This window comes from Osmia lignaria, chromosome 7 (genome assembly GCF_051020975.1).
Source record: "Osmia lignaria lignaria isolate PbOS001 chromosome 7, iyOsmLign1, whole genome shotgun sequence".
Classification (NCBI taxonomy): domain Eukaryota; kingdom Metazoa; phylum Arthropoda; class Insecta; order Hymenoptera; family Megachilidae; genus Osmia; species Osmia lignaria.
In genome coordinates, this window is record NC_135038.1 from 6018999 (window position 1) to 6044087 (window position 25089).

Consider the following 25089-nt stretch of genomic DNA (forward strand, 5'->3'; position numbering starts at 1 on the left):
TAATATTTCACGGCTTCTCCGTGAACCACCTTTCCACCCTTCTCTTTTCGTCCAAATGAAATTAAACGTGAATTCGAAGAAACATTAGTCGGTCCGCGTTGGCCGGTATCGCGCTGTATACTTTTGCCGGTAGACAACGCGACTGTTGCTCGATTTATTATTTGCAGCGCGCCCTGTCGCACGTCCGTAACAATACTTCGTAAGTCCGTAATTTGCATCTCGTTGCAGACGTATTTCGTGTCGTTCGCGTATCAGCTCGCCGGCACGGTCGTTAAACGAGTTTCCTCTTTCCTCCTTTCTCCTTTTCTCTTCATCGCACGAGAACGCTGCTACAGCATTCCTTTTTCCGTTTCGCGAACGTTCCGAGAATTCCTCTCGGTAGTTGACGCGGCAGTCGCGCGAGAAAAATAAAAATTTGATTATTCCTTCCACGATTTGCTCGATCATAATTGGAAGGGACGTTTCGTTTCCGCTCGACACGGAAAAGAAGCGTTCCTCCTCAACGAATAGGAACGAGTCGCACCATTTGCAATCTTCACCTTTACCTTTCGCTCGAGAGCACCCATGGAACGCGTCAACGACGCATTACACATGCCACCCTTTTTAGAAATTCCCTATTCAACCGTATTTATACGCCCTCCCCGCGAGAACGACGTCGAACAAAGATCGGCGAGTCGTTCGAACGAAAGACGATATTTTTAGCCGTGCTATTTCCCGGCCAGTTTCGTGGGTTCTCTTAGGGCTGCTCCATGGGAGGTTGAAAAGGGGTGAGGGTTACTTTTTCTCTCGAGTCGATGCTTTTATTCAAGTGTGATCCCGCGTTCACTTTTTTTTCTTCTTCTCCTCTTTTCTTTTATTCCCGACGATCGTTTTCACCGTACCGTACCCCTATGTACACCCCTCTTCGGCTTCCTTTTTCCACGCTCCGTGTCTCGGTCGGCCCACTAAAGGGCGCAAGTTCCGAGTACCTACACGTAGAACGGAGAAATATCAGGGTAGAAGATTGTCGGACGGAAACTAGGCAAGCTCGGCCAGCTGCAATACCGCGATACACAAACTTATTGGCGAAACTCGCGAAACTTCCGCGAGCCTTGCGGAATTTCAAGATGGAGAATATCCGCATACCGGATTAGCCGAGAGAATGCCGGAGCGAGAACGAAAAACGGGGGCTACGGTACAAAGGAAGGTAGTTACTAAACCCAGATTCGAGAGGGTGACAAGATTTACCAACAGGGAAGATACTTTAGTTTCGCGATAAAACGTTCGCTGGTCCGTTCAACGTTCAAACGTTTCGCGAATCAAAAACCACTTCGGGTCTATTGAAATGGTAGCGAAATGGAGTTCCGAGTCCTGGTTACGTGCCTATTTGTAATTGGCGCGACAAAATTTCCCGGAGATTCGTTTCCCGCGCTATTCTGATTGTACGTGTAAATGGCAGCAGTTAATTAGGTCGACCATCTGACGATTCGATGCGACAAAATTCGAGCTCGGTCGCGATAATGGGTATATTAATTATAAACGTCGCACTGGTGTTAATTATTCAAACAGGAAACGTAACGGTATATTCGCGTTCTCGGAAACTTCGTGTCGTGTGAAACTCGCATTCCCATGGAAGAAGCGTGTAGTTTCGAACGCTATAATCTTCCTTAGCCACGACACGGACATTGTCTCGTTTTATTTCAACTTGTGAATCAAGTCGATTACATTTTTACCCACCCCTTCCTATCCTCCATTAAATTTCCTCGATAGTTCCTTTCCGTTTTCTCGTACTGCTACACGAAACTTTTGGCCCTTTTTTCTTATCAAATTCAACACGAAATCCGCCGTAATGCTGGCGGAGGAAACGCTCTTTCGTTCATCCGACACCAGCAACAAATTTATACTAAAGAAAAAACAAACTGTCTAGATAGAGTGACAGTGAATCGAGTTGATTCGTAAATAAATAAAAACCGATTAATGTTCACGTCGGTTCTGGCTAAATCGAAAATTCGTCGAGACGGCGGGAATAATATGAAATATAAGCTGGGCGCAAATCGGCCAACGAATCGATTCCATTACTCGTAATAGCGAATAAACGAGCGTTGTAAGCCGCGCGTTTGCTAATATAGAAAAGAACGAGAAGGGGAGAAAAAAGTAATACGGAAATACGAATGTCGCGGGCGCGGCAGGCTACGGCAAAATAATGACCGCTTACAAGAGCCATTGGTTCGCGAGCACGCTGCCTGTTTTCTATCCACAAAGGTATCGCGTTTTACAGTTTTCTTTGATTTCTCCTTCATTCCTGGACATTAGCCACCACCGTCGCGACAGAAAATTCAACTCTGAATGCTTCGAAATGGAATTAGATCAACGATGGGTATTTTCTATTTCTGCGCATCCCGCAAAAATTCGCGGAACGATCGAATAAACATTTACCACGCGTGTTTTCGCGATCGTCAAACGAAGGAAGAAGAAAAAACTAATGGCAGACGGACAATGGCTATTGTATACGCTCGTTCGAAGAAGCGATAAAACGCGAGTGAACACGCGAAAATTATATAGCGCTTTTTTTGCAAGCTTAGCTCGCTAGTTGCGCAAGAGAGGTCGTAAAAGTTAACGAGTTGCTGGCGAGGGATCGGTCAAACTTTCTGCTGAAAATTCGTAAAATCGGATACACGCTGTCCTGTAACGAGCGCAATTAGGTTATACACAATTTGGCACGATTTGACAGGTTGCCGTTAGGGTTGCGTGTAAATAGGTAAACTTGCCTGCAACACCTCGAGCGGGCGCAACTTTCTTTCCTTTTACACGTAGCACGGGATACGCGTCGAGAGATGCTCGTATACGGTGCGCGTTCCGCCCGATAAACCTACCTAAAGCACACTCGTATTGAAAGCGGAGCATCCGCGCGACGAGACCGCACCGTGTTTTTCAGAACATTTTCAAGCGACGTCGCGTTTTTCAAGGATCTCGAATTAGAAAAGTTGATTCTGTCCGATGCGACGATGAAATGATAGTCCCGCTCCCATCTCGCGCTACTTGCGCTTTAACCAAGATACTCGTTCGTGAAAATCTCGACCCGATAAACGTCGACTAAATAAATAACGTAACTCGTTTGCCGCAACGTAGCTGGAAACGCGTCGTCGCGGTTTCTACCCCCTTCTCCGGTATGTTTCTTGTATAAACTCGTCGTTAGCCCGAACGAAATAGTAGGAAAGGATAACGCGAGTGACCGAGGCGAGTCGACACGACGCATAGAACGCATTCGCGGTAACCGCAGCAACAAGAAACGTTTTCCCGCATTTCCATGATTCTCCCGTTTGAAATCGAGTTAGAGAAAGGAAGGAACATTTCGACGGCGAACCACTTCGATGGGCTTTTGATTTCGCCAGAATTTTCTTGACCACCCTTTATAGTCGCGACACACGGTGCAACTATGTAGCCGAGCACCCACACAGGTGAAGAGAAGCGAGGAAACGAGGAAAGGCAGAGCATGCGCTTGACTATCGCAAATGTACGAGACTTCGGTATTCGCTTTAGTCGAACCCCGGTTACGGCAGGGGTAGAACGCGCTCCACCGACCATTCGACAACGTGCTCGCCACAGGACAAAGGGTGTTTCGCGACCCAACAACCACTTCGAGCACTATACGACATGACTTTTCGATTCGAACCTAACGTTCTTCCATCGTGATCAGCTTGCGAGGGGTTAACCACGGAAACGTTCTTTCAAATTGCAATCTCGGATTGAAACGGAAACGTATACAGACACGGTTTCCTAGCTTTACTCGCGGCGTTACTTAACAATCGATATTCTATTCGATAATTGTGACATCGATGCCAGCGACGGTATCGTTAGTTTAGCTGCTGGTAGTGGTAGTGTTGTTAGTGGTGTTAGTGGTGGTGCGGGTGGTAGTGATATAGTGTGTTAGTGGCATTGGCAACGGTAGTGGCGGCACGTGAACGCTTGGTTAACACGTTACAATGATGCGATAAATCCTCGCTTGCTATCTCTTCGAATACAGCTAAGAACTTTTCCGTCCACCATTCCGATCAGGTGAGTTAGAAAAACTATCAACCTCTACTTCGCTATCCCCATCTTACTTTTTCATGTTTACTTCTTAGCTTTCGAGAAGAAAGAAATAATAGTTCCACTCGATTAATTAGAAATATTTAAGGGAAAGGAAATCGAGAACGTTAGGAGAACAGCGGTTAGGATCGAGCGCTTCGAATCGTTTCAACTCGTTAAAGAGTTCAACAACTCTTAACAACGTTTTGTTGTCTCTATAAACTCGAGAATATGAGAGGTAAATTTTCGTACAACGGCAATATCGATCGCTATTAGGACTAGGATAAGCGAGCGTTTGTTAAAAGCATTTAATCTATTTAAGACGAGGAAGAAACAAGAAGATGTTGCTAGTAATTAGCAACGATTAATACACCAAGGACTAGATGTATTCGTACATTAAAATTTGCAAATGAAACGTATTTTTCACCGCGCGCTCGGAAAACGAGCGTCTGCCGCAGAGATTTCAGGCTGGCAATTAACCAGGATGCAACGATGGATATTGGTTATTTGTACGATCCTGTCAGTATTCTCCGCTCGAAGAACGGTTTAATGACATCGCATTTTCCGGTTACATTTATGAGCCCGGGTTAACAGATTGCGGCTCTTCGTTATTTTTAGCGAGTAGGTAATTTGAAAAATTACACCGATGTTCGGCTAAAGTTCCGGGTCTTGGCTACGATAACGCTGTCAGCGTGTTCAATGCTCGATGTTCGGTCGTTGCACAGGATAAGTAAAGGACCGATGTTAATTAGGGTTCAGTTCTGCTCTGACGTATTCGCAGTCGAAAGGAGATACGCCGGGGCGCGATAATTTCCTTCACCTCCTCCTTGGTCTTATTTATCCGTAGGATTACAGGACAATTCCCAGGACAAGAGGATTTCCCAAGGTTTTCCGTACGCAAATTTTTTACCGGTCGGGCCGGTGGTCACCGATCGAATAGTTTTCTCTCCCATGCACACGGTAATAGTCGAGGCGATATTTCATTAGAGGCTCGGCTGTTTCGAAACGATTATCTGGCTGGAATTCTCTGCGAGCCGGCCGGGCAAAGTTTCATCCGTGGCATAACGCATTTGCGCGCCTGATATCTACGACCTTCGAGGGCATTAATCTCATCCATCGACGATAATCTACGCGATGATCACGAGAGCAACAAACACGGCGAATAGTAATGGAAGAAATTACGGGATTAATTTATTCTTTTCCTCCAAGAGCTGTTCGATATTCAAAAGTGCAGGATAACGGGTATGAGATGGTACAGGGGACAGGTCGGATAGGAGGATGGTGCAAGAGAAAGGAAATTTCATCGGTCGCGTTGGAGCGACAAGGTCGGTAGGAAGAGGCGGACATTAATCTCATCGACGAGATGCCGAGGGTGGTTATGGCCGGTGGATCGACTCGGTGTCCCTCGGGCGCGGTGGACCACGTTGGTACGCGTGCTCTACCACGATGGGCCATGGAGGGTAACTGGTGGAAACGTTTCGCGTTGCCGTAGGGAGAAAAGGAGAGAGACGAGAGAGGTACAATTCTCGGATAGGGGCACGAGAACGCGTATGTTCGCCGCGCGAAACGGCTTGCTCGATAGTAGCAGGCGACAGCAAACAGTTTCAGGAATGCGTGGCGTGTGTTTCAAGCGCGCTGATATGATTTAGGAATCGCTTCCTACGATATCCTTCGCGCTGCTTCCCTATGGCTACCCAAACGTTGTCCTATACTACTGCCGTTGTGGGATTTGCGTGCAACGCCGCTAAATGTTTCTCGCTCCTGCGAAACGATGCAGCGGCCCTGCTCCGCTGCCACCGTTCAAGATTTACCGAGGTTGCGTGACCTTTCGGCCGCGAAATTAGGCCGATTCATCATAGGTCGGCTGAATGCTTACGCAGGAATGCCGTCGACCTCTATTCATCGTTCCCTGATCGACGACAGACACAGATACACGCATACACGCACACCATTCACGTCTCACCGCATCACGGTCTATCGTTCCACCCACCCATTTCTCGCAAGGTCCATCGATCGATCTTTCCACCCTCTATCGATCAGCCGAGTCTCGCTATTCGACGCCGTTCGATGCCGCGCAAACGATTCCAAGTCGGTTCGTAGCAATTTGTAGCAGCTTCCCTCGAATCTTTCCCCTTGGATATTACTTTCCAACATCAGCCCGATGCTGCGGGCATGTTTAAATTATAAATATGCAAAGGTACCGAGTTGGTCGTCTTACGTAATTGGTCCGTGCTAATTACGCAACGTATAAACTCAACTGTGCTGGTATAATTGCGTATTGCGAAACGGCATCCAGATGATTTTTTCGTTTGTTCGGAAAATTTTCCATCGATCCTCAGGGATTTTATTATCGAACTCGTCCTAGGGGCTACTTATCTACGCGAGAGTAGACGCGATCGCTAACGACTACATTTTTCAGCCGTTCTAAAACAATCGAGCCGATAAAAATCAACCGAGCGTTCGTTACTGTGTAACGAGTAACTTGTTCCTTTGAGGTCTACGAGCGCACGCTTTGCTGCCGACGAGTGTCGTCGTTTGCTTTCGCTTTTCTTCTGGCAAGTGCTCCGACACCGTGAAATCTTCTTTGCCCGTACATTTCGCGTTAGCATCGCCTTCCTTTCACCCTTTCCTCCTGGATCGAACCGTAACTCGATTCTCCCTTACGTTTCTTCTTTACTCATTGCTCTTTACTCTTCGATCTTCCTTGTTTTAACGCTCGGTGAATTTTTCAACGTGCAGCTGGCTGGTCGAGTACGAGTTGGTTGGATTTTCTCCCCTGGGATACACGAACACTCTTGCCTCGTACGAACACTTTCAATCGGCCGTCTTTTCTCGACGCGACACGACACCACCCTGTCATTTAGAGACACTTTATGTACCGATAACCTTTCAACGATAATCCTTCGTGATTATTTAACGAGCAAACTTGCTTTCGCGAGAATCGTCGGCCGCGTGACAACCCCCAATCACTTGGCGGTATTATTCCCCTCACGTTTCTCCACAGCGTCGACTTTCTTCGAGAGAGACTTCCTCGATATTTCGTCGACGCGGCGTGGATCGACTTGGAATCGAACCGAGTATCTTGGAAAAGCAACTTTAACACCCTCGAACGGATTTATTCTTTTTTCGACCGAGTCTCTCGAGTTCCCTAACGATAAGCCACGGCTAATTTTTCCTCTGAATTAAAAAAATTCACGTTTCACAATTTTCCAATAATTAAATCGGAAAAGTGGTGGGGATGAACGCGAGGAATAAGCAGCACGATTAGCCCTAAAGGGTTCCAGGTTGCAGGCAATAGAGTAAAAGATCGTAGACGTACGTGGTTTTGATCGAGCTGCAACTGACGTTTAATTCCGACGCTTGCTCCGCTGGAAATTCACGTAGAATCTAGTTCGACGTAAGAGGGAATTTGTGGAAGATGATATTTACATCGTTAGGAGTAAACGTTTAAGCAGCCTCTTTGAACACTATCGAATTCCTGCTGTTTCTCCGCGTCGATTGCGCTCGCCTTATCGATTATTCAAAGTCTCGATGAATCTTTCGACCCGAAACTTCGACTTAACTATCGTTCGTTCGATAAACGTAGGTGTTTGTAAACATGGGAAATCTACAAACTGGTTCTCCGCTAGCAACTCCTACGACTATCGTTACTGTCCACGTATGAATATGTAATAGCTGCAAACACGAGGCGCATACACGTACACGAGCAACCGAGTGACCGCTTTTGCGCCTCGTTTTCTCTCGAATCGTTCTACCGACACGTTGATCGACGATACAAACGTTCGCGTAAATCTTTTCAGTTTTCACGCATTCGACGAATCGATCATTTTTCATTCCTAGGAATAACGTGACTGGTAGCGTAGCAACATACTCGTACCGCAGTCTCGAACAAAGAGCCGTGTAAAGAATCAGCGAACGGTGTAAAGAGCTTGTGCGCTAGATCGAGCGCGAGTAGCAGAAGGATGAGGACCGTGCGACCAAGCGAGATACACTGATGGACGGATAAATATGTAGGTGGATAGATAGACGGATAGCTGAGGGTTGAGAACGGTCGCGCGAGAAAAGAGAAAGGAGAAAGGGGAAGAGAGGGAAAGGCCGAGAGAGACCCTCGACCCTCCTTTCGCGGCCCTTCGCTTACGATGCGCCAGTCAGGGCAGCATTGTTTGACTTATCACAATGGTGGAACAAAACCTCAACCGGAGGATCGAACTTCACCAAAGCCCGACGACTCCCCGCCGTCGCGTCGCGTCGCGTCGCGTCGCCTCGGTCTTTTCCCCCCGGGGTGAACCACCACCGCTACCAAACGGTCCGCCAACAACGAAACCACCCTCCCGTCCCTCGAACGCGTCGCGCTTCGTGCCTCTCTGTGTCGCGTTGCGCGTCTTCTAGTTTTCTCTTCTCTTCCTTCCTATTCGCGACAGAAATTACGACGACCGCGACGACAATAACTACAAACAAAGAGAAAGGTTTGCGGTGCAAGATGAATCTGTTGTAACGTCGTTGCACCATTACCGTTTTTTTTCCCTACTCTTCATCTCTTTCTCCGCCATACTCGTTTATATTTGATAAACCGGTACACTTGCAGATGAAAATAGGGAACGATGCTTTCTTAAAATACACAGCTGGAATATATGGAACGACTCGAGAAGTTTGAAACTGAATTAGAATAATCAAAGTTCGTGAAACCGAACGTCGAACCGATTCTCGGAGAACCACGGCTTTGCGGTGTCTGCTCGTCGAATCCTGAAATCGATGCGATTCCGAGATTACGTTCCTGTATACTTCGAAAGCCACTTGGACTTGACTGATAGCGAACCGAGTTCTCGCGGTTTTAGGGCCTTGTTTCGAACCGACAATAGGCGGAAAGCTCCTTCCATTCGTTTCCCAGCGAAACTCGGTTACCGCCGCGGCGCCGGTTAATACCGTCGAATCTCGGGGCGAAGTTATCATTCGGAGAAGGATTTCGACTCCAACTGTACGCCATTTATATTACGGCAACCGCATAATGCCTTTCTGTTTTCAACCGCACGCTTGCAGCTGCAAAAACTGCACTGCTCGAAAACAAGGTGAATGACCGCATCGTTTGCAGACAACTGCAACGGGGGAAAAAGCGTTACTGCTGGCGCTGGCTGGGGTACATATACGCAAAAGCTGGCTGATAACGTGGCAATCGATGGACCGTGTTCGCGCTCCATAGCCGGGGATATGAAAGCACGAGATCGAGAAGAAGGATCGAACAAAAGAGATAGAAGGAAGGAGAAGGAAGAACAGCGGTATGATGCCGATAAAATAGAGTCGTCGCCTAGCGTCGCGTCGGTTAGGTTTCGACGAAAACACGTCGGCTCCGGGTTCGAATCTCCTCGTAAATTTCCCCAACGTTCTTCGCTGAGAAAGAATATTTTTTCACGGTTACCGCTTTCATTGGCGCCAAAGAGGAACGCTTATCGAACCGTGATGAACGCTCAAACGCAGTTCGACTCACCGTCTAGGCAAGCTTCGCGGTTGAACGTTGATTAAATTAATCAACGTCGATTCTCCTAGTGTTCGCGAACGTGCCAGTGATATTCGAAATTCCGCTGAAACGTTCATCGACCGAGAAAAAAAAGGATTTTTGCGTTCCTTTCAAAAAATTTCGCGATCCCTGGAAAATCTTTTAGTAAAACCGTACCGTACCGTTGTTACGAAATATATCCGTTATAAAAATGCATTCCCATTATCGCGAGGAAGGTTGATTTTGTTGGATAACGAGCATAGTTAATTCGAGCCACGATGTTTTACTCGATCGAGCAAAGTGACTTCGTAAATCAGCACAGAATAGCTTCTACTCCTCGGTGATTATAGCAAATTTACGTGTTCTATACAAACGACAGCGAAGTTGCGCTATTCACTGGAAATTCTACCCGTTCGCCCACCTACGTCATTTCCTTTGATCAAAACAAAAACTCGCGTCGCGCCAGATATTAAACCCCGTCGCGGGGCGCGGTGTGCAGAGCGGAGCGAAGCGCAACCCCGATGACGCAGAGATATCGCGAAAGTTTCGCGCTAGTCCCGATTAATTCGAGCGATTATACGGCGTTAAATTGCAATGCGGCGTATAATGCCGGCCGTTCTCGTCGACCGTATAATACGTTAAGTCTGGTCAACGAGTTCGACGGTGCGAACGAACACGTTTTCCACTCGTACACCAAATGTCACCGGGAACTGCGAACGCCACTGTTGCAATGGCGTAACATTGTACCGACGATTCTCGTTTTCGTCTCTCGTATCTACCATTCTCCTCGTCATTATTCTCCTTCTCGCTCCGGCTTTACCCTTCCCTGATGGTCGAACAGTCAAGTGGAGTACCGTGTGTACAGTTAACGCCATTTCCCGACTCTTTTCCTGTTCGCCAGGCCGGGATCGTCGGTCACGATACGAAATAGCGCATCGAACCCGACGCGACGCGAAAAATCGTTTTTCGACCGAGGGACGAGCAAACACGAAACTAAAAGCGATAAACTGGTCGCACCGAGTGGCCGAGTGGCCGAGTGGCCGAGTGGCGAGGATGATTCTGGCTCGAGGAGGCGGTGAAAGGTTTGGCGGATAGGTTTTATGGTGACGCGACAGGACCATCGCAAAGGAGGGGCGAAAGAGTCTTGGAGAAAAACTGTCGGAATATTATTATACTGCATCATAGTCAGTGGCAAGGGTGAAAGAAAAATGTTTTGCATCTGCGGCTGACTAGGGTATGATGTAAGTAATGGTCGCGCAAATTTTCTCTGTGGCAATGGCTCGCTATCGCGTTTCCCGGCGTGTCGAGTGACACGCGGTTTTCTTATCGGTCGCGCGAAAACCGCTGTTCCTGCTCACCTGTGGTTTTATCGAAAAACCCGATAGCCGTGAACCGGAAAAACGAAATCGCCCGCTTTCGCCAATTATATTTCCCTGTTACTCCGTTTCGCGATTCTGGCGCGGAACCAAGAAGAATTAGCCTCGCGCGATAACGGGATCGTAATTAGAACGAAGAACGCGATAAGCGAGAGGCTCTCGAGAGTGTACAGTTTCGAAAGAAGGTTGACGTTGATACAAGGAAACGGAAGAAAAAGGAGGGAAAAATTTGCTGCGAATCTCTATACGGGAAGAGCAACGTTCGCCGTTGAATTTAGTGGAGCTTGTTCAACGAACCGGCGTTTATTCAAAAGGCGAGCTTTGACGCGTGCGGCAAAATGTATGCGGAATAACGCGTGCAGGCCGAAAGAGAGATTGGTAGAAGCAGCGGAAACGTTGCTGCTCGTCTAGGATAAGGTCCGCTCCATTACCATCCCCTAAATCACGTCGGTAACGTTTTTGGGACGGTCGTAACTCGGGGCTCCGATGTTTTTGGCTTCATTAGTAGCCGTCTCTCGGCTTGATGTGGTACACGGAAAAGGGTCCTGAGAGCGCGAGGGAGGAATAGAGGACGAGAGAAGGCCGACGGGCAGATGAGAGGGAGCAAGAGCGAGAAGAAGAAGAGGTTCAGAAGAGAGAAGTGGTTGGTGTGGGAGAGCAAAGTAGAGGAGTAGACGCGGTGGCGATGCGTCGGCGAAGCGTCAGAGCAAAGGAGAGAACGCAAGGGTGGTGTAAGGGTGGATGGAGGCCTTGGCTGTAGCAGAGGATACCGACAGTGGCTGCGATTAATATTCCCCGGTTCTACCAGCAGTTCCGTCGTATCTTCGTCCTGCGGCAACCTTCTCTCCCGTACGTTTGCACTTTGAGTCGCAGCCGCAATCCCCCTACCTTCCCAGTCACTGCTGGCCTTTTCCAGATCCGCATTATACCCGATACCGTCTCATCCTCTCTACTTTGAACAAAGAGAAACGACAAACGATACGTCCCTTGCCACTTTAAACCTATGTACGCCTATTTCCGTTCTCGCGTTATATCCTTTCCGATCGATAGCCCCCTCGAGGATGCGTGTTTTCCAAGTCTCCTATCTTCGTTCCACGGTTGTACACGGTTAAACAGACTAAAAACGGAACCTTCCTGAATCACCCGAATGTCCGGCTGCTTTGAGGGACCACCTCTTGGACTGTTTTTGCGAGAAAACGACGAAACACGACCGGAGATTAGCGTCTCGTTGCCGTAACATCGACGATTCGACGCTATCCACTCTTCGGGAAGAGGCAAAGAGGGAAGAGCAGCTTTGGCTAAAATTTTCTCGAGCGTGCGCTGGAAAAAGCGGCTGGGTCGCGACGTTAAAGAGGACCAAGAGACGTAACCGGGGACGTCGGTAGACTTTACGCTGCTACGGTCATCAAAGAAGCAAACTTGGTTGGGAATGCGACTACCGGGTTAAAAGAGAGCGCAGATGACGTCTGAAACGTGAAATTTTATAAAACGAACAGAAAAATAATGTACCTACTTTGATTGGATTTAATATTTGCCAATGTAAAAAAGCGAACACAAGACTACATTGAATTTCAGAGAGAAAGAGAGAGAGAGAGAGAAGTAAGCTAGACTGGCCTAGAGAGGATTGGTAGCAAACGCGTATTCCCTAGATTCGAGTAGGCTGGCTTGCGTTCCCATTTTCCCGATAGCTAATTACCGTGGATATGCGAGTGCAGCTATTGGTAACGGCATGCACGCGCGATACGCTTATCCGCGATTCGATGGTTCGATACCTGTCAGAAACGTGGAACGTTTGTTCGTTCCATTCTCTGACGAAATCTCGATGATACGTAACACGTAACACGTTACGAATCAAAGGGAGGAAAAATTAATCTCGCATCGCGGCCGACATCGTCTTTGAGACGCGTGCTCGACGTAATCGTTGCACGCTAGTCCGACCCGTACGTTGGCGGTAGTTAACGACTTAATGCGGCAACTCGGTAATCTAATTTCAAAATAGCGCCTTCAGGTGCGAATTAACAATTAGACGTATTAAGATGTACGACGTAATTTCCAAGTGAATCGACGCACAAGCGATTACAGCGATTACGAGCAATTCGAGTGGATTACTCGAACCTGAATGCGGAACAACTTTTCCATCTAATCGTTCGCCAGACCAATACGTAATTATCGTCAAGGGATACGGTATAAAGTGGATGTACAGTGAGGGAATAATTGTAGCGTTTTAAAGTTTCAGCAAAAGAGGAGGAGAATTGACGAGCGTGAAACGTACTAGGTGTACCTGCGTGTATCCCAGGACGACCTATGAGTTTGCACCCGGAGAAACGCGTTACATTTCTGCAGGAAAGACGACCAGTCGATATTCTCGCGTCAATTTGAAAGCAGTTTTCCAAAATAATCGACACGCGGTAAATCGCTGAAGGCATTGAAACAGCACGGTTGTGAACGGTGCTTAAGCTGCCGCGTTATCGACAGGCTTGGGAATTGGAGCTGGTAGGACAGCTGCTGCTAAAGTATGCATGAACGGGGACTGTTTTGTATCCGTATACTTGGTGTGCAACTATTCCTCGTACACGTTGTTCCTCGTTGATCGAATTGTTACGTTTGTCGTATTCTATGGTCATACCGTGCTCGATTAAGCCGGGGCAGGTACTGTACTTTCGCTTATCCTTTCCTCAGCTTTTACCTTTGTTCTTACAGTCACGATTTTCAGCTCGCGGACGAGTTTCATTTTGGTAAAGTAACCGTTCAACTACCTACTTACATTTATATTCGTTTCGCAATAAGTTGATCAACCAAAAAGATAACTTTCTTACGGCACCGTCGTCTCTCGACGAGAGACTAGCTTAATTTACATCGACGGAACTTGCGTCAAAAGGAAAATTATGCGGACAAAATTCGCCTCGCTCGTTGTTCGAACGAAACAAAGGAAATCGGTTCCGACGACGGCGACGGCGACGTGTAAGCGAAACAATTTTCCTACGACTTTTCCGTTTATATCGTTGTTTATAGTACTAGAAATCGTAAACGCGTGGTAGTAAACACAAGGCGAACGAGATTGTTTTATGCCGCGGAAACGCGAACGAACGAAATCGACGAACGTCCGATTACCTTTTCAATTCGTTTCGCTGTACTACGGAAGAAGAGGTTTCCTCGACGATTACGCGTACAAGTAGCGAAGCAAGAGGTTGTGGATCGATTTCATCGCGGAGGCTTTCGGCTTTTGGCACGACCAACTTCCGTTTCGTCGCGGCTAAGAGTTTCCTGGCGGTGTTAAAGTCCTCGACTTCACCCAACTAGCCCTTCCTTCCAACCCCGTCCGCCTGTCTTTCAAGCAACCAGCTAACCTTTAATGTACGAGTCGTGTTCGAACCGAAACCTGTTTGGTGTAGTTAGCAGTCGTACGAGCAGCTTTGTCCGATACCTCTTCTCCAGAGACAATTTGCACGTACCCAACTACCAAAGATCACCGACCTCCATACGATCCCATTTAACCTAACTACATGCTTCCCGGATATCGAGAACCCGATTGATCTTGCCAAGATAATTGTGTTTCGAAACACCGAATATTCTTCGACCATCTGTTCCGAGTTTCCCCTCAACTTCTTATTTCACCCTCTTGAATTTTCGTTTCACCTCGTTCAATCTGAACCGTTTTCCCAGGCAAACCTGTTACAAACGAAACGAGCCTAGGCGCATCGCCGCCGTAGCAACCGTGCCACCAGGAAACTCAGCGAAAACTCAAACTGCTTTCGTACCGCGTTGCATCGCAATGCGTTGCAAGCTCATCCGGCCACCGTCGACGTGGTTCGTCCTCACCAGCATCGCGCAGCGTTCGCGTAAATAATGCACATCTAGATTCGAAAGAGTGGCTGGCCAAATTACCGCGTCAACTTTATTGCCGAGACCATTGCTCTCCTCGCCACCTCTCGACGCGATGCGGCAAGAATGATTATTCTTTTCTCGGCCAAACTTCCCTGTATTTCGTTCGCCGAAGTTCTACGGTGGTTTTGCATTAAAAAGATTTCTCTTGGAAACAAACACGTTCGAACGAACACGCGTCCAATAATTGCTACAGTTTTGCAACGACGATTTATCGTGCACGTTTCGTACCGGTATTTCCAAGGATTCAGCAAAATCTACGCGCGTTCAGTCAGATAGCGAGGAATGTACTGCCGGAAGGAAGAAAGAAAAACGAGGAAGCGTTATTACGGGCGAAACTTTATCTGTTATTCCTGTACTTTCCTGCCGAGTGAACAGACGAGCGACGATACGTCGTTGTGATAAACAGTCGACGGTAGTTGAAGCTGCAGTTTACCGGCAGTTAGATACACGTACCATCTAAAGCGTAGGAGGAAATCGAGTCCCAGTTCGAGCTAAGCTCGTTATTTTATTTTAACAAAACTTCGATTATGAATAATCGCGCCAGTTTTCGAAACGTCGACTGTGCAGTCTGCAAGCGTCGCTGACTGCTGCTTGCCACCCATTGCACTACCCTGCCAGTTTAATTGTATCGTAAATCGCTGCCTTGTCGTCGACCTTTAACGATTATTAACGACTCGGAGTCGCGACGTCTTTGTACTTTAACCGGCATCAGAGAAAGGGGAAAAGACACGGAGGGTGAGAGACGGGGGTCGAAATTCACGGGAATCGAATCTACCAGCAGCAACAGAGGATGTTTAAACGCGTTGCCAGAGATCTTCGTTGCAACAACTCTAATTAATTTTAATCGACCAACACCAACGCTGCCTGTTATAACCGTGCATCCGTGTACCACGCTCGAAAACACGTTACTATTTCGACTGTGCAACGTCCGTCGTAAGCTTAAAATCGTGGAATTTCATAGTGAAAGGTGGATAAATTATTCACATTTTCAGTGAAGTTTGTGATTCCAAGTTTCCTTCGTTTATAATAAACTAGGTGTATCACGGTAGAGTTAATGACAAACACTATTTCTCGCGGTTGAAGTTAACTATCGGTAAGTGTCACCGTGTAGCCGAATATTTGCATACGGAGAGAGTGGTTGAAAGAAAAACCTGTAAATTGGTAGCTCGATTTGCACTGTAATTTCGTCTTCGGAACGGTCCGTGCATTAAAGCGAATACGTATTCGTTTGTTGCATTCTGTCATAGGAACGGGGACGAGAGAGGAAGCTGCATTAAAATTTATGCACGCCGCAATGCATTCATTCAGCAGGCTCTCGCCAACGGAGGGAAGCAAAACGAGGTTTCGTTATTGAAAATATTCCGGTCGTGTTTTAGCGATTCTTTGGGAAAAGGGACGGGGGTGTGAGCGAGGGGGTACGGTTGAATCGGGTGCTCGTCGATAAGGAGGAACGATACCGCGTACTCGTAATGCTCGTTTTAAAATATTAAAATTACTCTTCAATATAGTACCGTTAACGTTTCTTCTCGTCTCTGGCTGCTCAGTTGGTCGTGCCGATGTGTCGGCGCATCGAATCGCGAGCTACTTCGATGCAAATCGAATTCCTTCCAACAGTTCATTCGGTTGCAACGAATTGGAAGCTGCGAAATCTCGAGGCTTTCAACCGGGATGGACTCTCGAGCGTACGCTCGTTCCCTGCATTGTACTCCCCGAGAATGTCGTCGAAAAAGATACAACAGATAAAAATCTGCAGATTTTTCGTCGACATGAGCCACGAAGTTGTGTTTCGTAAAGAAATTCGAAAGGACGAATATCTCGTGACGACGGTCTCTCGGTTCTGACTAAGTTTAATCGTCGAGACGACGCGTGTAATTTTGACCCGGAGGTCAAGAGAGGAAAGGAAACCCTAGGAGGGTAAGCTGCAGACTGGAGGAAGAGAAGAGGAAGAATATGAAGAAACGAATCGGGTATCGAAACGAGGGTAGGTCATTGCGCGGTCTAAGCCGGGAAACGCCAAGAGGAAAGAAGCTATGGTATTATATCGGGAATATTTCACAGCGACTCCATCGACTACCATACCCGTCTCCTTCTATTGTTACGCTCCTGCGAGTTTCCCGATACTTGGCATTATATTAAATTATTATAGCGTATACGGGTCGGCGCTTCTGCTCGTCGATGTAGCTGAACGACCACGTAATACCGTCGCACGATCCACGCAAGGTCTGTGAAACGTTGCTTTCGGAAACTTGGAAATCGATAAGCACGAATCGTTTATCCTCGTTCGTTGCGTCGCGAGCAACCGTCAACCGTGCGTATTAACGCGACTATCGAAATCGGATAACGGCATTAGTACTTCGTACCATCGAGCTCGATGCTCTTATCGCTCGTCTAAGAAATATCTTACTCGAATTATACTTGGGGATCGGCGTGGCGAAAGTCCGCTGCAAATTTAAGGCAACTTTGCTTTCGCGGATAATTGAATCTCGACGAAACATTAAGAGTTAAGAGAAACGAGAGCACGGACCGGCGGAAAGATACCGGTGAATTTTAACCCTGGTTTTTACCGGGAAAACAAGTGGAACGCTTTAATCGACAGAGACGATTGCGTTCACTAGGGTGGCTCGTTGACGAGGTAGCCACGTTAATTTCAACCGATTATCATCCCTATGGCTGGACAATAATTAAGCGAGTCCAGGTCGGTCCGTGAAGTACTGCGGTTTTGCTTGCATGCCAACCTAAATTCATGGGATGTATTTACCCTCGCATACTCGCATGCACGTCTTTGGATCGTTCCAGCGACGGCCTTCCGTCGCCGATTCGCTACCCTTATACCTTGAAATTTTAATAATCTCGTCGACGTCACACCGGCCACCGTGTTTCAAGTGGAACGTTAAAGAAATCATCGGAACAGAGCCGAGATTTTGGCCGATTCTTCGCGATCCTAATTACTTAGTAGTTGCTTCGTAATGGCCCGCTAATAAGATGCTTCGAAGCGCCATTGAATCACTAGGCTGTGCCCATTGCATATTCATGGCGAGACCTTCGATGCCTCGTAATTAGTTGTACGGTGTTCGACGATGCAAAGAATTCGATTAGATTTTTTCTTCGAACTAACTAACAACTTTCACCGTGTACTATTCGATTCGTAACCAGGTGAAAAAATCTCGTGGGGATGTTTTTGTTTCTTTTCCGATCGGTAGGACGGGACAACAACGTCCGAGCGGCAAAGTTGAAAAAGACAAGGAACAAGAGGGCAACGTCGACAGCGACCCCCGTGAACTTGTAAGAAGCGCGTGGCGGCACTAGAAAATTTTCCTCGATAATCTCGACGAACCGTGAAGCTCGTTTCCAAGCGTCGAGGATCGATAATCGGTGAGAGTATTTTCTCTTTAACGGCAACGAGTGCTACTCGAGGGAGAGACTTTACTTTTTAGCCTCGGCAACCTTTCTACTCTATCGAGAAAAGCGTGCGAAAGATGTTATTGGCTTCGTGGGAAAAGCGCTCTTCGCAGATCTTGTTGAATGAATGATAACGATCGTTTCGACGAGAAAGGCTCGTTGAGAAAAATTGCGATCCGATTGCGTCCGACGAAACAAAAACGGAAACGACCGCGACGAGTCAATTTCGAGGACGTTCGTTCGAACGAGATTCAACGTTACAGAAGAAAGGAAAAAGCGAATTTGAACGCGAGGTTTTCGTTACTCCGATAATATTCGTACATTTGCACGACGGGTGAAGGTTTCGCAATAAGGAACGAAATCACGATCCGAACGATTATAACGAATCAGCTCGAAGGGCTCGAATAAGGGTGAAAGGTGAAGAAAGAAGGGAGAGGAGTATTGCTAGCTTGTAAGTTGGATCGATGACGCGGTCGAGCAGCGAAGACGAAGACTAGATCTAGGCGATTCGTCTTCGGTCTATGGTTTAGTATCGGCCAGTCGCCGTTAATCCGACGTTACATCGTCAGCCAACCCTTCCGTTACATCGTATCTTCGATCGAGCGAATTCGAGGTGAGGATAGAGAGCGCGCGTACACGTGGAATTCGCGTACAACGTACGATGTGGTAGGAGTTTGAAATTCAAACGTTAAGCCAAAGAGAAACGCGTTGGCAAAGGAAGACTGGAGGTTGGAAGAGAAGGAACGGGTGGCGACGGTGTCGGGGGGTGGTCTAATGTTACCGCATCCAGAAGCGCCGCGATTTCTCACCCTTATCTTATCTGCCAGCCGACGCTTTCCTCTCGGTTCCCTCGCTCCTTCTTCCGACGCCACGCCGCGTCGCTTCCACCTCTGGCGTCCACGCGCCCACCCTTCCTTCCCCTTCAACCCTTCCTTACCGGTGGCCAAGACGAGAGAACCTTTCTATCCTGTCAATTTTCCTCGAGAACGACCGTTAACTCCCTCCCCATCTCTCTTTCGTACTTCTCCCAACTTAAATTTGCTCGTCGAGCTTTTAATTCCACGGATTGACGTGAAATTTCGAGCGGACCGACCTATCTAGACGACTGCCTCTCCGTCTCTGTCGTACGTCCAGTACCGGGCGAGGTTCTAAGCCGACTGGTCGTCTCTCTTTTCGTGCGACCGTCCCGACCAAACTGAGCGGACAGAGCAAACGAAGTAAACGGAGCGGACGAGCGGACCGAACGGAGCTTGAAAATCTGCCCTATCGATCGCTACCGTTCGCGACTCCTCGGAATTATAGGTATCGATCGAACGCCGACGAAAACGGCCATCGTGACGATCAGGAAACTCCGTACATCCTTCTTTCCGTCATCTTGCCCTGCCCTCCGACGACAAAGTCCTATCTACTTTTCCTTCGACGGTTCCGCGGGACGAACGACCGTCTCATTTCCGTTGTCCATGAAACTACCCCCCGTTCCCTGCCCTCCTGCTATATCGCGTCACGTAAAGTCACATCGTATCGCACGATGCGCCGTTTTATCGTACCCTCTCGCGACAACCCTCTTTTGTTTATTTTTTCTCCTTCTCTGCATTTAATCGAAACGCTCTTCCCTCTGTCGCGCCAGAGAAGATAACGAAGGAATTTCAGAATCGTTCGTTTCGATGTTCAACTTATTCAGCAACATCTGTCGATTAAAAGGGTTGAATTTCTGCTGAATTTCGAAACAGCGAATTAAATATTTGTCGGTACAAAACAGCGAACGGTAAATTGCAAAGAGGAGACGGAACAAACAATCGCCAGTGCGCCGAATCAATTGGCTTCGAAGCTTTTTGATTCGATCAATTTACCGAACACGTTGGCTGTTTCGAATCCTACGTTCCCTCTTTGTAGCCGCGATACCTATACTTTGGCACGCCGCTGTTCAACGCGAAACGGCGATTTATCAATTTCAACGTATCGCCGATACCGTTCTACGCAACTGGGGTGTTTGTCGATTAAAAAAAAAAAAAAAGAGGAGAAAGAAGAAAAAAAGAATAGGAGAGAAAAGGAGAAAAAAATATTGCCGTTAATATCGACGAATTCTCTCCGCATGTCACTTCTTCCCGTTGACGTTTGCGCGAGGAAACAGGGCAAACGTGATCGCGCAATTATACGTTCGATCGAGCAAACGGTGAGCACGATTTACGGCCGACGAATAGCTTCGGATATCTGTCCCTAGCCATTGCTCGCGCTATCGCGCTCTGTTTAAAATGCTTGATCCGATCTGCGCTAGACGCGGAGTTTCGTGTCGCGGACTCGAAAACACGCGATTTCACCGCGAGATTGCTTTTCTAATCGCAGAATTCGAGCGTGCGAGTTCCCAGTATTGCCGCGGGCAGCCTCGTTTTTAACGCGAGATTTACTGCTAAAGCCACGCCGATCGATCGCATCGGTCTCCTTGTTTCGAAGAAGAAGGCGCGGTTCTTATCGGTGGTAAATATTCCGGTAGATCGGACAAACGCAAATGCGTTCACCCTGCTATTACACGGACACCTTTTTTCTTGCTGACGATGCTCGCGGTCGAGAGGTTGTCTCGGCCGAGTAATAGACTGCCGAGGAAACGGCTAAAGGGGAACGGCTGCGAGAAGTGGATTTTGTAGACATATACAATTTATCAAACTGCCGCGCCCGGCACAATGACGAACCGTGTATTTTCCCAGCAGATTTTCTGTTACGGAATTCGGGTCGTCGCTCTCCTCTGTACTCTCGTCCTTCGTTATTATCGGTCGTCGTCGTCGTCGTCGTCGTCGTCGTCGTCGTCGTCGACGTCTTCGGGAACGAGACATCGTTTTGTTTCATCGTTCTGTGTCTTGCAGCAGGGTAGCAATGTGCTGTGTTCGGACGGGATTCGTTTGCAGAGCGGAAGCGCATGCGAAAATCACGATCGAGGACGTACGTTTGCCTCGTTCGTTGTCGTTTGTTCGCGCGCCCCTATATTCTCGTCGGTGATCGTACGTGAGTCAAAATACGCGTACAGAAGCTCGAGAACGGCCTCTGTTGTGTGTACACGCGTTTCCACGTTCCCACCCTCATCCTCCGCCTCCGCCTCCTATTTACCTACCCCACTCTTACACCGTCGCCTCGTTTACCCTTTTCGTAAATCGTGACTCGTGACTCGTGACCGGCCAATCCTCGTTCCTCTCTCGATCAATTTTTCCTCTGTTCTTCCCTCTTTCCTCTTCCCGTTTCTTCCCTTATCGACGAAAGAATGCTCGATTCTGGTCGAACCGTCGATAGGATTAAATTCAAGAGCCGAACCTTGTCGAATCGCGACCGATCAGGACGCACGATAGCCCCGAATCGAATCAACCCAAATGGATTCGCAATCGGGCCCGGATACATTCGATTCGCAACAAGATTTCGTAATTGCGATTGGACGAATCTCGTCATCCGATTCTTGTTCCTTTCTAACTTCTCGTTTGCACGCGGATCGCTTTGATAAAGACGAAAGCGCGGAAACAACCGCGTGTAATTAACGTTCGTTAAAGATCGAAAGCAAAGAACCTCGCCCTCGACTCGTTTCGCGCGTCGTTGACCGCCGCTTCGTCGTTGCTTTTTTGCTTTTCTACTCTATTGATTTCCTTCCGCGTCGTCCAGTCTCGTTTTCTATTCTGTCGCGATCGTTTCGCGATATTTTCTTCTATTTTTCTGCGAGTACCGAGAAGAAATAACAACGAAGCCGAAGCGTTCTTCGCGCCAGCCACTTTCCACGAAACATCGGTCAATTTCGCGAAATGGTTAAAATTCTGTTTGTTTTCAAGAAACCTTCCCGTTTTCATGTTGAACCACGTTTGCAATTATATCCGTTCGCGTTGGAAACGTCGAACGGCAAAGGAATAAGGAAAAAATGAAAGGCGTAGAAGAAGGAAATGAAAAGGAAGGGAAAGCGTGGAGAGAGAGAGTGATTTGAGCATCCGGTGCTTTCGAAATAGAGGGTAAGAGGAGCAAAGCTTAGTGCAATGGCTCGTACGTGATCTGAAAATGAAGGCTAGCTCGAGGTGAACGACGTCGAATGAAATCGGTAGTCCTACTGGGAGCAAGGGGATGCCGCACGCGGAACGTGGACCCTTGACGTCTCTTCCTTAGTTCGCGGGGATGCAAGTAAGTAGCTTCGTATTCTAGTTTTGACCGGACCCGGAAAACAACGCGCTCGTTTGTCCTCGCCGTTTCCTCCCCGTTCCGCTTAACGAGAAACATCGTTTTCAACAGAGATAGAGAACCAGGAACGAAGGTTTTTTCTCGCGATTTTTCCTCTTCTTTTCCGACCGTTGTGTTTGCATCGGCTATTCGAAGCGCATCTTCTTCGATGCCGTCTCGAATCACTCGAACGATCGATTTTTTCCCGGACCGAAGAACGGATATCGCGGAATGCAAAACGAATCGTGGATCTTACGATCGTTCTTACGACACCTCGGCCGTATTCCTCGCTCGCTTGGAAACCCTTAAGGGGAAAGTCCGCCTTTCGTAGACGAGTTCCCGACCAAAGTTTTACGGGCCAAGTTAGAATCTTGACGAAGGAGAGAAGAGCCGAGAGGACAAGGAGAAGGAAATGCGGTTCAGAGGGAAAGATTTCGTGGGCGCGGCCCATAACTTTGCTCGTAAATTCGATATTCAAAACAGGAAGTGAACGATGCTCTTATATACTACACCTCTAGTCGCTGCTGGACCATTCGGGCGATTATTCAACAGGGAACTCGGTGAAAATTTGCCGATTAACGATCCGTGTAGTCTCTGCGAGCCGCTCCAGTGATTTTCACTATTTCTTTTCATTTTCTCGCCATTTTCCCATGATTCCCTCTTGATTTTCCAACGTTCGCCGTCGCGTTTCGATACAGGCCGCGAGGTAACGGCAATACCGTACCGGTGTCACACGATTTATCGTTCATAGGTGTGTGTGTGTGTGTGTGTGCACGTGTGCAACGAGAAACGTACGCGTTCGTTTCGTAGCTGCAGCGGCGAATTTAATTTCATATTTCGAAGAATTAAAATTCAAACGGTCGCGCGATTGACTTTATTTGCATACCGTTGCTATTTATTAACCGATGCGCAGAGCCGATCAACTTTTACAATTTCTCCCTCTAGCGGATACTGTTTTTCCTATTGGTTCGTCTCCTCCCTCTGTTTTTACACGGTTCCGTGGATTTCCATGAACGGCGGAGAGTATTATGAAAATTTCAAACGGAGAAAGCTTAATTTTTCATCGCAAGCAACATCATTTTCCGAAGGGACAAGGTTTTTTGTTCGTCCCCGATGCCGAGAAGAATGTATTTTCGAAGCTTTATAAATGCAAAAACAATGGTCTCTCGTTTATTATTTATAACCCTGGGTTGGCACTATTCCAACGGCAGTCGGTGCGCCAATTTTTTGATCAACGAAATTGGTACACGCTCGTTTCTGTGCAAATTCGATAAAGCCTACGGGTTCGCGAGAAATCCGAGCGAGCCGCGAGACGAATAGCTTAACTCGCTTCGCTTTATTGCTAGTCGAACGTTGCTTTACGATTCTCCGGTGAATAGGAAAACGAAGAACGCGCTAAACTATCCTTTCGTTTCGAAAGAATATCAAAGTAACGTGGAGGAACGGCGAGTTGAGCCACCTATACACCTACCAATATCGATCCTTTTCGTCGAGCTAGTAAACGCGGATGCTAAACCGTAAACGTCGCGCAAAAAAGTAACGCAATTAAGCTACGAAATTCCAGCTTGGCCGGACCTTTTCGTCACGGTTCTTGTGCGGTCTTTTGACGGAAACGTCGTTCCAGTACCCTGATTACGTTCTCAACGAGTCGTTTCTTTCGCTGCTTCATCCACAGGATTGCCGTTCACGGTGCTAATTCGGTCCACGGTTAAACGCTGATGATAAACGAATTACTGGCTGGCAGAACGTCGTCTCGAGAAGAGGAAGAGATGGAGGAGTAAGAGCACCGCTTAAACGATCGAGAAGAAAATGAGACGAGAGGAGTGGAGAAGAGAAGGAAATAGCAAAAGGGGGACTCGGTACAAGTGGAAGCGAGCAAAAGAGCGCGATTGACAAGCGAAAGGGGACGGAGGAACAAGGGGAAGAGGAGTCGTTCAATTAGAGGACTCGAGCTGGCACGATCGAATGCGAGAATTCAATTTCTTCGGTCTTTCAATCATTTCGAGAGCGGCAGCTATCTTTCTCCCTCTCGGCCGACTTCTCTTTCTTCCGTTCGCTTTTACCTCGTTCCATATTCCCTGCTCGATCCTAGCTTATCACTCGCTTCGTTATCTTCTCGCGTTTGCTTGTTCTTCGGCACAGCTCACTCGGAACTCGGAACTCGGAACTCGGAGCAGCTTAATACGCGGAAAAATAAATTTAAAAAATAATCTCCCTCACCCACCCTCCTCTACCTCTTCGCCCTGTTTTCCATTCTCGCTCCGGTGTGAATTCAAGGATTTCCTAAATCCTTGCGGTACGCTCGAGAAATTTTTACATTTTTCCAGCGTTAACGTTAAGAGACAAGAATTACGTTTCGAGTTTCTCCTTTCAAATCTTTTTCATCCCTGATCAGGAAATGCTACGAGCTTCGTCGAGGACCACTGATCGTCGAGCGCGAACGAGCAACGTGCATTAAATTTTACCTTTCCCCACAGTGCAATTTTATTTTTCTATCCCTGAGATGTATCAGAAGAAGAAGAAGAAGAAGAAGAAGAAGGAATAGTCGTTTCCCTTTCGCGAACGATGATGCTCTCTTCTCTCTGCGCCACTTCTTTACGCCCGCTTTGGCCGAAACGCTTTGGCAAACGCATTAAAATCCCCTCGTTTCGCAACCGCTTTGATCTCGATGACAGTACACCGTAGGTACGCTCGCATACAGCTCGTCTAACC

The 25089-nt window shown here is 47.7% G+C and overlaps 2 protein-coding genes across 2 annotated transcripts in view; one reads left to right on the top strand and one right to left on the bottom strand.

Moving 5' to 3' along the window:
• LOC117604614 (cell adhesion molecule 3-like) overlaps nucleotides 1-25089 on the bottom strand; it is a 107218-nt gene that overhangs the window by 53572 nt on the left and 28557 nt on the right. The gene's annotated exons all lie outside the window — the stretch shown is intronic.
• Lar (tyrosine-protein phosphatase Lar) overlaps nucleotides 3630-25089 on the top strand; it is a 211325-nt gene continuing 189865 nt past the window's right edge. Inside the window, exon 1 of the mRNA XM_076689199.1 lies at nucleotides 3630-4035. The gene's annotated coding sequence lies outside the window, so the exon portion shown is untranslated. The remainder of the gene's footprint in view (nucleotides 4036-25089) is intronic.